We start from the raw sequence: 9,878 nt of genomic DNA, 5'->3' as shown, positions 1-9,878 counted from the left end.
TTTCTTCAACCGACCGATTAAGGACTTACGTTTAAGTAAACCCTCAAATTTGAAGACAAATCAGCCACATGGACAGGTTTGTTTGGTGTCATTTGTGGTAATGTAGTTTGATCACACACCATTTGGTTTGAAGAACTCTTTGCTGAGCTCCTTCTTTCTTTTACCTGCTGACAGATCAGGCTTTCGTGCCTTTCCCAAGCCTCGTGGCATTTCAAGCCTGTCATCCCAGGTTCTTCTCGGCTCCTGCGACACCTTCCCTTCAACAGCTTGCTCTTCATCGCGCCTGGTGTCTGCCTCGTAAGGACTACCTTTACTTTGCTGCTTGGCACTGGAAAGGGACACGCAGCTGGATCAGAAAAGAATCACTCCACTAGTGACCTTACAGCTGTGTGTAAGTGTTATGTCATATGAACACAGGCAATATTACTGTCAACGTTAACAATTCTTTGTGGGTTCATATAAGGCACTTGGGCAAGGGTGACGGATGTGATGCAAACGGATAACAAGCAACCCAAACCTGAACTATGGCCTAGTGGTAGACTGTGTGCAGCAGTGGCTCTTAGGGTATTCGTGTACTGCTGCCACGCACCCAATGGTAATCCCCATGAAACTTCTAGACATCCGGCAAATGCGAGCAATCAACACCGGCAAAGCCAGTGGTCATGAAGATCAAACGGTAAGCTTCCCAGTCGCTTAGCTCTCACTAATCAAAAACGTTTATGTAAATGAGAGTGTAGCAATATTTCAGCACAATTTAGCACTGTTTGTTTAAAGCTCAAATTATGAAATATAATGTGAGACAAACCATTGTAAGATTAGCCTGTTATTTGCCTAACCTAAAAACAACATGTTTGGGTCGTTAGTGTTTTCCTCCGTGGATTCGTAGGTATCTCTGAATTGGGCTAAAAACACCAGAGAAAGCCATTAATTATATTATATCCACTGCTCAGCTTTGCAAGCCCAACACATTCCCAAAAATAAGCACCAAGAAACACCCTTGTATATCCTCTGCACAGCTGGGAATTGAGAATCCTTCTCCTGAAAGTAAGTTGGGCCTGAAGAGAAAACCGTGCAAGATGTAAATAAGGACGGCATGATATGTTCGATCTCGTGTTTATTAAACAACCCACTGAGTGAGTGAGTTATATTGGAAAAGGGGAAAACCATTATTGATTATGAAGTTGTTGCTCTTTGTTAATCTCAGTCAACAAGGAAGCACTTCTTGAAGATCTGCCCGCACAGACATCCAGTCCACACTTCAACTTCCTCTTCTCTGAGTTTCCCATGAGAAGTGATTTCTGGAAAACAGGAGAAGGTAAAAATAAAAGGAATAATAAAAAAGACTGGAATTAAACTAAAATTGGCATTTCTATTCTGTAATTAAATTCTATTGCAGTTGCACACATTAGTTTCAGCTTTATGACTTATGAAGCTGAAATGAAAACTTATTATGAATATAAAGTATTTATGTTATAGCATTTTAAGATATATAATGATGATTATTTGATTCATTACTTCTGGGGTGCAGACAGAAATTTCCTGCCAGTTATACCTGTTTACCTGCACACCCAACTTAATAGGGAAATGAATTTGCATTGCGCAAGAAGGGGATGTTGATTCCTTTCCTGATTGTAGACCTACTGTATATTTAAAACCCAGTGCAGCATTGAAAATGCTGATTAAAAGTTTGTGTAATAATTCTGAAAGTTGGTTCCAACTTGGTTTGAGGAGTTTATGCTTGGATTGGAATAAACTTTGTCCTGGGAAGGTTTAACCATGTGCACAATGTAAGGACCCAAGCAGGTAATATCTTCACTGGGCATATTATTCTAAAAGGTTAATTTTTGCTTTGCTTTCATTTGCAAATTGAATTGCTAATGTGTTACAAGTAACCAATACAAATCTTGTGGGATAACAAGTCTTTAGGCATGCACAGTAATACGTTACATGTTTGAACCTTCCCTGCCTGACTTGTCTTCACCTTTCTCTTGTCAATCATACAAGATGGGAAGCTGTAGTGGAGGTACATGTTCCAGGCAGCGAGTCAGCAGGAGGCACGCTGGTGAGAAAAGACTTGGCCGGTGTCCTGGACATGGCGGGGTCTCTACCAAGATCGCATTACCGAATGCCAAAACTGTAAGCTTTGCTTCTCCACAGCAGTGTATTTTATCCACAACCAATCTGTGTTTTGTGCTGTCTTTGGTTTTGTCACTCACCCTTTTTCTTCCCCTCCTTCCAACCTCTGTCATTCCCTGGTTAAAACCTGTATGCACCATTTTTGTCCCGTGAATTGAATCTGCTCTCCATTCATCACTATTGAAGGCATACTGTAAGCCTGCCATGCATGACTCCATTAGCAGGATTTAGGACTGAAAACATTAATCATTTATGTGAGACCATCAAATACAAAGGGAAGTTGTTCAGTGTCAAGAATTTTTGTTTGTGTTGCATGATTATATTTAATAGTATGGGTTTGGCATACACTGCTTGTTCTTTTTGCTGCCATTGTTGTTTCTTACACCCCATGAAGTTCAGCTGAATTTCCCCACTTGCCTTGTAATGGCAGTTTTTAGCTTCCGTTCTTTGATGTGTGAAATACATCAAAACTAGGACATGGACAATATTTAGCTCTTACTGTTAATGTGGCCTCAAAAACATAGGTGTGACCAGCTGTAGTATCCAGTTCATGTTTTGAATGCCAGCTCTGTGTCATGTAGTAATATTAATTTATTAACAGTGTGTTCATCTTTCCCAGGCCTGATTTCCTTTATTTCCCTAGGAGGAAGTTGCCAAGAACTTACTGGCAGAGTTCAATTGCGGATGTGACGCACTCGCACAGAGCATGTTTATTCGTGGGTTTATGTGTCACCTTCCTGGGGTTTGGCAGGAATGCAGCACGCCCATAAGATATGAGGAAAACCTCATCAGAAGATACTGCCACTCGAAATCAAGTAGATCCACAGCCAAATATAATCGCTTATTTATAGATTTTTTGCAAATGATTTTCCAGAAGTCAGTAGCATACCCACAGTTTATGTGTGGATTTAAAACTTACACTGTTACTCGATTTTTTCCAGGCTCTCTTATCAGCATATTGGTGAGTCGGCAGCAGTCCCCCCTCCTGGACCCTTGTCTACCCCACAGACCTGCAGCATGAGATTCGTCATTTCACAGAGCCTCGTATCTGCGAGGCACAGGAGACTTTGACCAGTGTCGTCAGCATCTTCCAACCGTTCCTCAAACCGCACAAATGAGACCCAAAACCTCCCTTCAGCGGTATCTACCAGCCAGCATTGAATACACAACAGTAGTTCTACGGCTTCTCTGAGTTCTACTACTGCACGGAGGATGTGCTGCGCATGGGGGGATTTATAATGGCTCGAAAATATACCCAGGCTGCTAAGGTAATATGCACATGAAGAAATCACTCTCAGAAGCATGGTGTATATACCCTCAATGAAGTAACTTATTATTGCCTATTCTTTTCTATTATATTTTATCTTATCAGAAATGCAATCTTTTTTTATTTAAAGTATATCTTTTTGGGCTTTTGTGCCTTTTATTGGACAGGATTAGGTAGAGAGAGAGACAGGAAAGTGTGGAGGGCAGAGAGAGGGAATGACATGCAGGTTAAAGGGCCGTCTGATGTGGATTCGAACCGGGCCTGCTGCAAACCGAGGACTGGTAGCCTCTTACATATGGGGCGCCTGCTCAAACCCACGTACGCCACTCGATGCCCCGAAATGCAATCTTATGCTATTAAAAGCAACCAATGTCTTTGAGCTGCAGTTAAAATTTGTTTGTCAAATAGCTAGTCATTACACATGACCACTTGCTTTTTTATTCTTGCTGTGTTCAAGACCATCAGTGTTTTCTTTTCTCAAAGGTTTCCCTGTCCATTTGAAATAAGGATTTCGAAAACAACCATGCTTTTTATGTTTAGCAAGGATGGTGGTTTACTACAGAGAAGTAAATTTAAAAAGTCAAAAGAAAAGTAATTCTATTATACATATAAAAATTAGTGACATTGATTCCTTGATTGGCCTTTGAAGTATGCTACTGTAGTTACGTATATTATTTGTGCAGCAAAGAGGTTTGTGTACTATTTACTGATGTCTTGATCACTGGAAACTTTCCTGACGTAGTTTAACATTCACAGAGTTACTGTGCCACCCAGTGGAAGACTCTTGAGGGAAACGCTTTGACTTTGGCTTGTATGCCTCCACATGCTGATCTTCACAGACTTAAGTAATCATACAGGATTATAAAACTATTCTAAAACCACTTGGTCACAGTCCAAGAGTTTTCCTGGAAAAGAATGTTTAGACAATGTTTATGGTCTGCAGGTACCAGTGTTTTTAAATCAGCATGGATGTATGAAGTATTGCACCTCAGGCCTTCTCTTTCCCAACCCAATTATAAAAACCTTGAAAACTGCCCTACTGGTAACTATGATAAGGAGGTCCAGTGGACTCTTGAGCTATACTTTACAGGAACACGGTTCTGCCTTTGAGGTAAGATTTTTCTTTTCAACCTGTTAGGATTTTCTCTTAAATGTAGCCAGCAAAAAGTGTCTCCTCAAAGGCCCATTTAGTTAAATCTGGTTCTTGATGTTGGTGGAGAAGAGATTGTTAGTCTTCAGAAACTATCCTTGATAAAAACACCGTTTGAACATGCAGTGGAGAGTTGAAACAATGATCACTACTTAGGATTGGCTGCAAAACAGGCATAGCCACTAATGCTTTGCAGAGATGGTGACTTTTTACTGCATTTGGCAGCGACCTAATTTAAAACTGTCTCTTGGTCTCAAAACATAAAATCCTAACTGTTGAAAATAAACTCTAGCCTCAATAAATGAAAAATCATGAAACAGATTTAACTAAATGGGCTTTGAGGAGACACTTTTTGCTGGCCTAACATTTAGAGAAAATCTAACAGGTGAAAGAAAATCTTACCTCAAAGGCAAAACCGTGTTCTGTAAAGTATAGCTCCAAGAGTCCACTGGACCTCCTTATCATAGACCAGTAGGCAGTTTCAGGTTTTTTATAAATTGGTTGAAAGAGAAGCCTGAGTGCAAATACTTCATACATCCATGCTGATTTAAAAACACTTGGTACCTGCAGACATAAACATTGTTAAACATTCTTGTCCAGGAAAACTCTTGGGAGTGTGACAAGTGTTTTAGAAGTAGTTTTAATAATCCTGTATGACTTACTTAAGTCTGTGAAGATCAGCATGTGAGGCATACAAGCCAGAGTCAAAGCGTTCCCTCAGAGTCTTCCACTGCGGTGCACAGTAACTCTGTGAATGTTAAACTACGTCAGGAAAGTTTTCCAGTGATTAAGACATCAGTAAATAAGTACACAAACCTCTGTTGCTGCCAAAATAATTATACTGTTAAAACTACAGTAGCATACTTCAAAAGGCCAATCAGGAATCCAATGTCACCAATTTAATATGTATTAATAGAATATATTCTTTTACTTTTTAAATTTACTTCTCGTAAGTAAACCAACATCCCTTGCTAAACATAAAAAGCATGGTGTTTCGAAATCCTTATTTCAAATGGACAGGGAAACAGTTGAGAAAAGAAAACACTAATGTTCTTAACACAGCAAAATAAAAAAAGCCAGTGTCAGTGTAATGACTAGCTATTTGAACAAACAAATTTTAACTGCCACTCAAAGACATTGGTGCTTTTAATAGCAATAAGATTTGCATTTTCGGGGCATCGAGTGGCGTAGTGGTTGAGCAGGCGGCCCCATATGTAGAGGCTACAGTCCTCGTTGCAGCAGGCCCCGGTTCGAATCCCACATCAGCACGGCCCTTTACTGCCATTGTCATTTCCCCTCTCTCTGCCTCCCCATTTCCTGTCTCTCTCTACTATCCTGTCCAATAAAGGCACAAAAGCCCAAAAAGATATACTTTAAATAAAAAAAGATTGCATTTCTGATAAGATAAAAAAATATATGAAAGAAGGCAATAATAAGTTACTTATTGAGGGTATATTACCACCATGCTTCATGAGAGTGATTTCTCTATGTGCATTTACCTTAAGCAGCCTGGGTATATTTCGAAGCATTATAATCCCCACCCGATTGCGCAGCACCATCCTCCGTGCAGTACAGTAGTAGAACTCAGAGAAGCCGTAGAAACTGACTGTTGCTGTATTCAATGGGGCTGGTAGATACCGCTGAGGAGGTTTGGGTCTCATTTGTGCGGTGAGGAACGGTTGGAGAATCTGACGACACTGGTCAAAGGTCTCCTGTGCCTCGCAGATAGAGCCTCTGTGAAAATGGACCAATCTCATCCTGCAGGTCTGTGGTAGACAAGGGTCCAGGAGGGAGGGACTCTGCCGACTCACCAATATGCTGATCTAAGAGGCCCTGAAAAAATCAGTAACAGTGTAAGTTTAAATCCACACATAACTGTGTAGCTACTGACTTCTGGGAAAACATTTGCAAAAAATCTATAAATCAAGCATTATATTTGGCTGTGGATCTCACTTGTTCGAGTGGCAGTATTCTGATGAGGTTTTCCTCATATCTTTGGCGTGCTGCATTTCTCCAAAACCCAGGGGAAGTGGACACATAAACACATAAACATGCTCTGTGCGATGTGCGTCACATTCCCAAGTTGAACTCTGCCAGTAAAGTCTTGGCAACTTCCTCCTAGGGAATAAACGAAAAATCAGCCTGGGAAGATGACACACGTGTAATAAATAATATTACCTACATGACAGCAGAGCATGGCATTCAAAACATGAACTGATTACTACAGCTGGTCACCTATGGTTGAGGCCACATTAACAGTAGAGCTAAATATTGTCATGTCAGTTTGATGTATTTCAACACATCAAAGAACGGAAGTCTAAAAACTGCCTTACAAGGCAAGTGGGGAAATTCAGCTGAACTTCATGGGGTGTAAAGGAACAACAATGGCAGCCAAAAAGACAAGCAGTGTATGCCAAACCTTACTATATAAATAAAATCAATGCAACACAAACAAAAATTCTTGACACTGACAACTTCCTTTGTATTTGATTGGTCTCCACATAAATGACTTAATGGTTTCAGTCCTAAATCCTGCCTATGGCAGTCATGCCAGCAGGCTTACATTATGCCTTCCAAATAGTGATGAATGGAGAGCAGATCATCTCCACGGGACAAAAATGGTGCATACAGGTTTAACCAGGGAATGACAGAGGTTGGAAGGAGGGAGAAGAACAAAGGGTGTAGTGACAAAAACCAAGACAGCACAAAAACAGAATTGGTTGTGGATAAATAACCTGCTGTGGAGAAGCAAAGCTTTAAGTTTTGGCACTTCGTATGCGATCCTGTGTAGAGACCCCGCCCATCGTCCAGGACACCGGCAGTCTTTTCCTTCACCAGCGCCTTCCTGCTGATCGCTGCCTGGAAACATTGTACCTCCACTACAGCTTCCCCATCTTGTATGATTGACAAGAGAAAGGTGAGACAGGTCAGGCAGGGAACGTTCAAAACACACGATTACTGTGCCAGCTAAAGACTTGTTATCCCCACAAGTTGTTGTATTGGTTGACTTGTAACCACATTCAGCAATTCAATTTGCCATGAAAGCAAAACAAAATATAACCTTTTAGAATAATATGCCAGTTGAAATATTACCTGCTTCGGGTCCTTACCATTGTGCACATGGTTAAACCTTCCCAGACAAAGTTTATTCCAATTCCAAGCATAAACTTCCTAAAAACCAGTGGAAACAACTTTCAGGAATTATTACACAAACTTTTTCAGCATTTTCAATGCTGCACTGCGTTTAAAATATACAGTAAGGTCTACCAATACAGAAAGGAATCCAACATCCCCTTCTTGCAGGCAATGCAAATTACATTTCCCTATATAAGTTGGGTGTCAGGGTAACAGGTATAACTGGCAGGAAATCTGTCTGCACCCCAGGAAGCTAATGAATCAAATCATCAATCATTATATATCATTAAATATGCTATAACATAAAATACTTTATATTCATAATTAAGTTTCATTGTCGCTTCATTAAGTCATTAAAGCTGAATAATTTGGCAACGCAATAGAATTTAATACAGAATAGAAATGCAATTTTAGTTTTATTCCAGTCTATTTTTATTATTCCTTTTATTTACCTTTCCTGTTTTCCAGAAATCACTTCTACATGGGAATCAGAGAAGAGAATGTGAAGTGACTGGGATGTCTTGGCGCAGATCTTCAAGAAGTGCTTCTTGTTGACTCGAGGATTAAACAAAGAGCAAAACTTCATAATCAATAATGGTTTTCCCTTTTCCAATATAAACTCACTCACTCAGGTGGTGTTTAATTAAACACAGATCTGAACATATCATGCAGTCTTATTTACATCTTGCACGGTTATTCTTCTTCAGTGCCCAACTGTACCTGTCAGGAAGGATTCTCATTCCAGCTGCTGCAAGAGGATATACAAGGGTGTTTCTGGTGCTTATTTTTGGGAATGTGTTGGCTGGCAAAGCTGAAGCAGTGGATATATATAATTACTGGCTTTCTCTGGTGTTTTAGCCAATTCAGAGATACCTAACGAGGGAAAAAACATAAAGACCAAACTATGGTTGTTTTAGATTAGGCAAAATAACAGGCATAATTTACAATGGTTGTCTCACATTTATATTTCATAATTTGAGCCTTTAACACCAGTGCTAATTGCGAATTATTGCTAACACTCTAATTTACATAACGTTTTCGATTAGTGAGAAGAAGCTAAGCACTGGGAAAGCTTACCCGGTTTTGATCTTCGATGACCACTGGCTTGCGGTGTTGATCTCGATTTGCCGGATGCCTCTAGAAGTTCATGGATTACCATTGTCGTGGCCAGCAAGTACCAATACCCTAGAGCCACTGCTGCCACAGTCTACCACTAGGCCATAGTTTCAGTGTTGGTGCTTGTATCCGTTGCATCCACATCCGTCACCCTTGCCCAAGTGCCTTATGAACCACAAAGAATGTTAACGTTGACGTAATATTGCTGTGTTCATTATGACATTAACACTTACACAGCAGCTGTAAGGTCACCTGTGGAAGTGATTCTCCTTTCTGATCCAGCTGGCGTGTCCCTTTCCAGTGACAAGCCAGCAAGAAGTAGTCTACGAGGCAAGAGCACCAGGCCGATGCAAGAGCAGCTGTCTGAGGGAAGGTGTCAGGAGCCGAGGAAGAACTGGGATGACAGGCTGAAAATGCCACGAGGCTGGGAAAAGGCACGAAAAAGCTGATCCTGTCAGGCAGGTAAAGAAAAGAGAGCCTCAGCAAAGAGTTCTTCAAACAAAAAGGTGTGTGAGCTCAAACTACATTACCACAAATGACCACCAAAACCAACCTTCCCATGGTGCTGATTGTCTTCAATTTTGAGGGTTTACTTAACGTAAGTCCTTATCGGTCGGTTGAAGAAGGCTGGTTTGGCTTATTCCACGGTTTTCATCCCAGTTTTCCCTATTTATCAGTTACATGACCTTTAGGGGGGAAATACCGGAATTAACACCTTAATCGGTTAACGTGTACAAGGCAAGTTATCTACTGCATGTGAAAGGCCTTGGTTAGACCAAGTGCTCTGCACAAGTGGACGGCATATGTTCCCGCTTCGTTATTGGTGCTGTAATGGGCAGGTTTATGTATTTTACACGGTAAAGAGAAATAAAACAACATCGGAAGAGCTGCTACTGTTAAAAAATAACGCAAGAGTAACATTAGCGTAGCTGTTGGACAGTGACTTCGTCAAGTGTCTGGCTGTAGGAGCAGCGTATAAGACTGAATTTACAATATTTTACGTATCGTCACTGTCAACACAGTACGGGTTATATTGTTCCTGGGCCTTTTAACTGATTTAATACCTTGTACAAC

At 40.7% G+C, this 9,878-nt stretch overlaps 2 pseudogenes; one reads left to right on the top strand and one right to left on the bottom strand.

Annotated features, from left to right (window-relative positions):
* The first annotated feature begins 68 nt into the window (after positions 1–68).
* Positions 69–4,518, top strand: LOC111227151 (annotated as a pseudogene).
* A 438-nt stretch (positions 4,519–4,956) lies between these two features.
* On the bottom strand, positions 4,957–8,911 carry LOC111227140 (annotated as a pseudogene).
* Between the last annotated feature and the right edge of the window lie 967 nt (positions 8,912–9,878).

This window comes from Seriola dumerili, unplaced genomic scaffold (genome assembly GCF_002260705.1).
Source record: "Seriola dumerili isolate Sdu_G_001 unplaced genomic scaffold, Sdu_1.0 BDQW01000017.1, whole genome shotgun sequence".
NCBI classification, from domain to species: Eukaryota; Metazoa; Chordata; class Actinopteri; order Carangiformes; family Carangidae; genus Seriola; species Seriola dumerili.
This window is presented reverse-complemented; position numbering and strand designations above follow the sequence as displayed.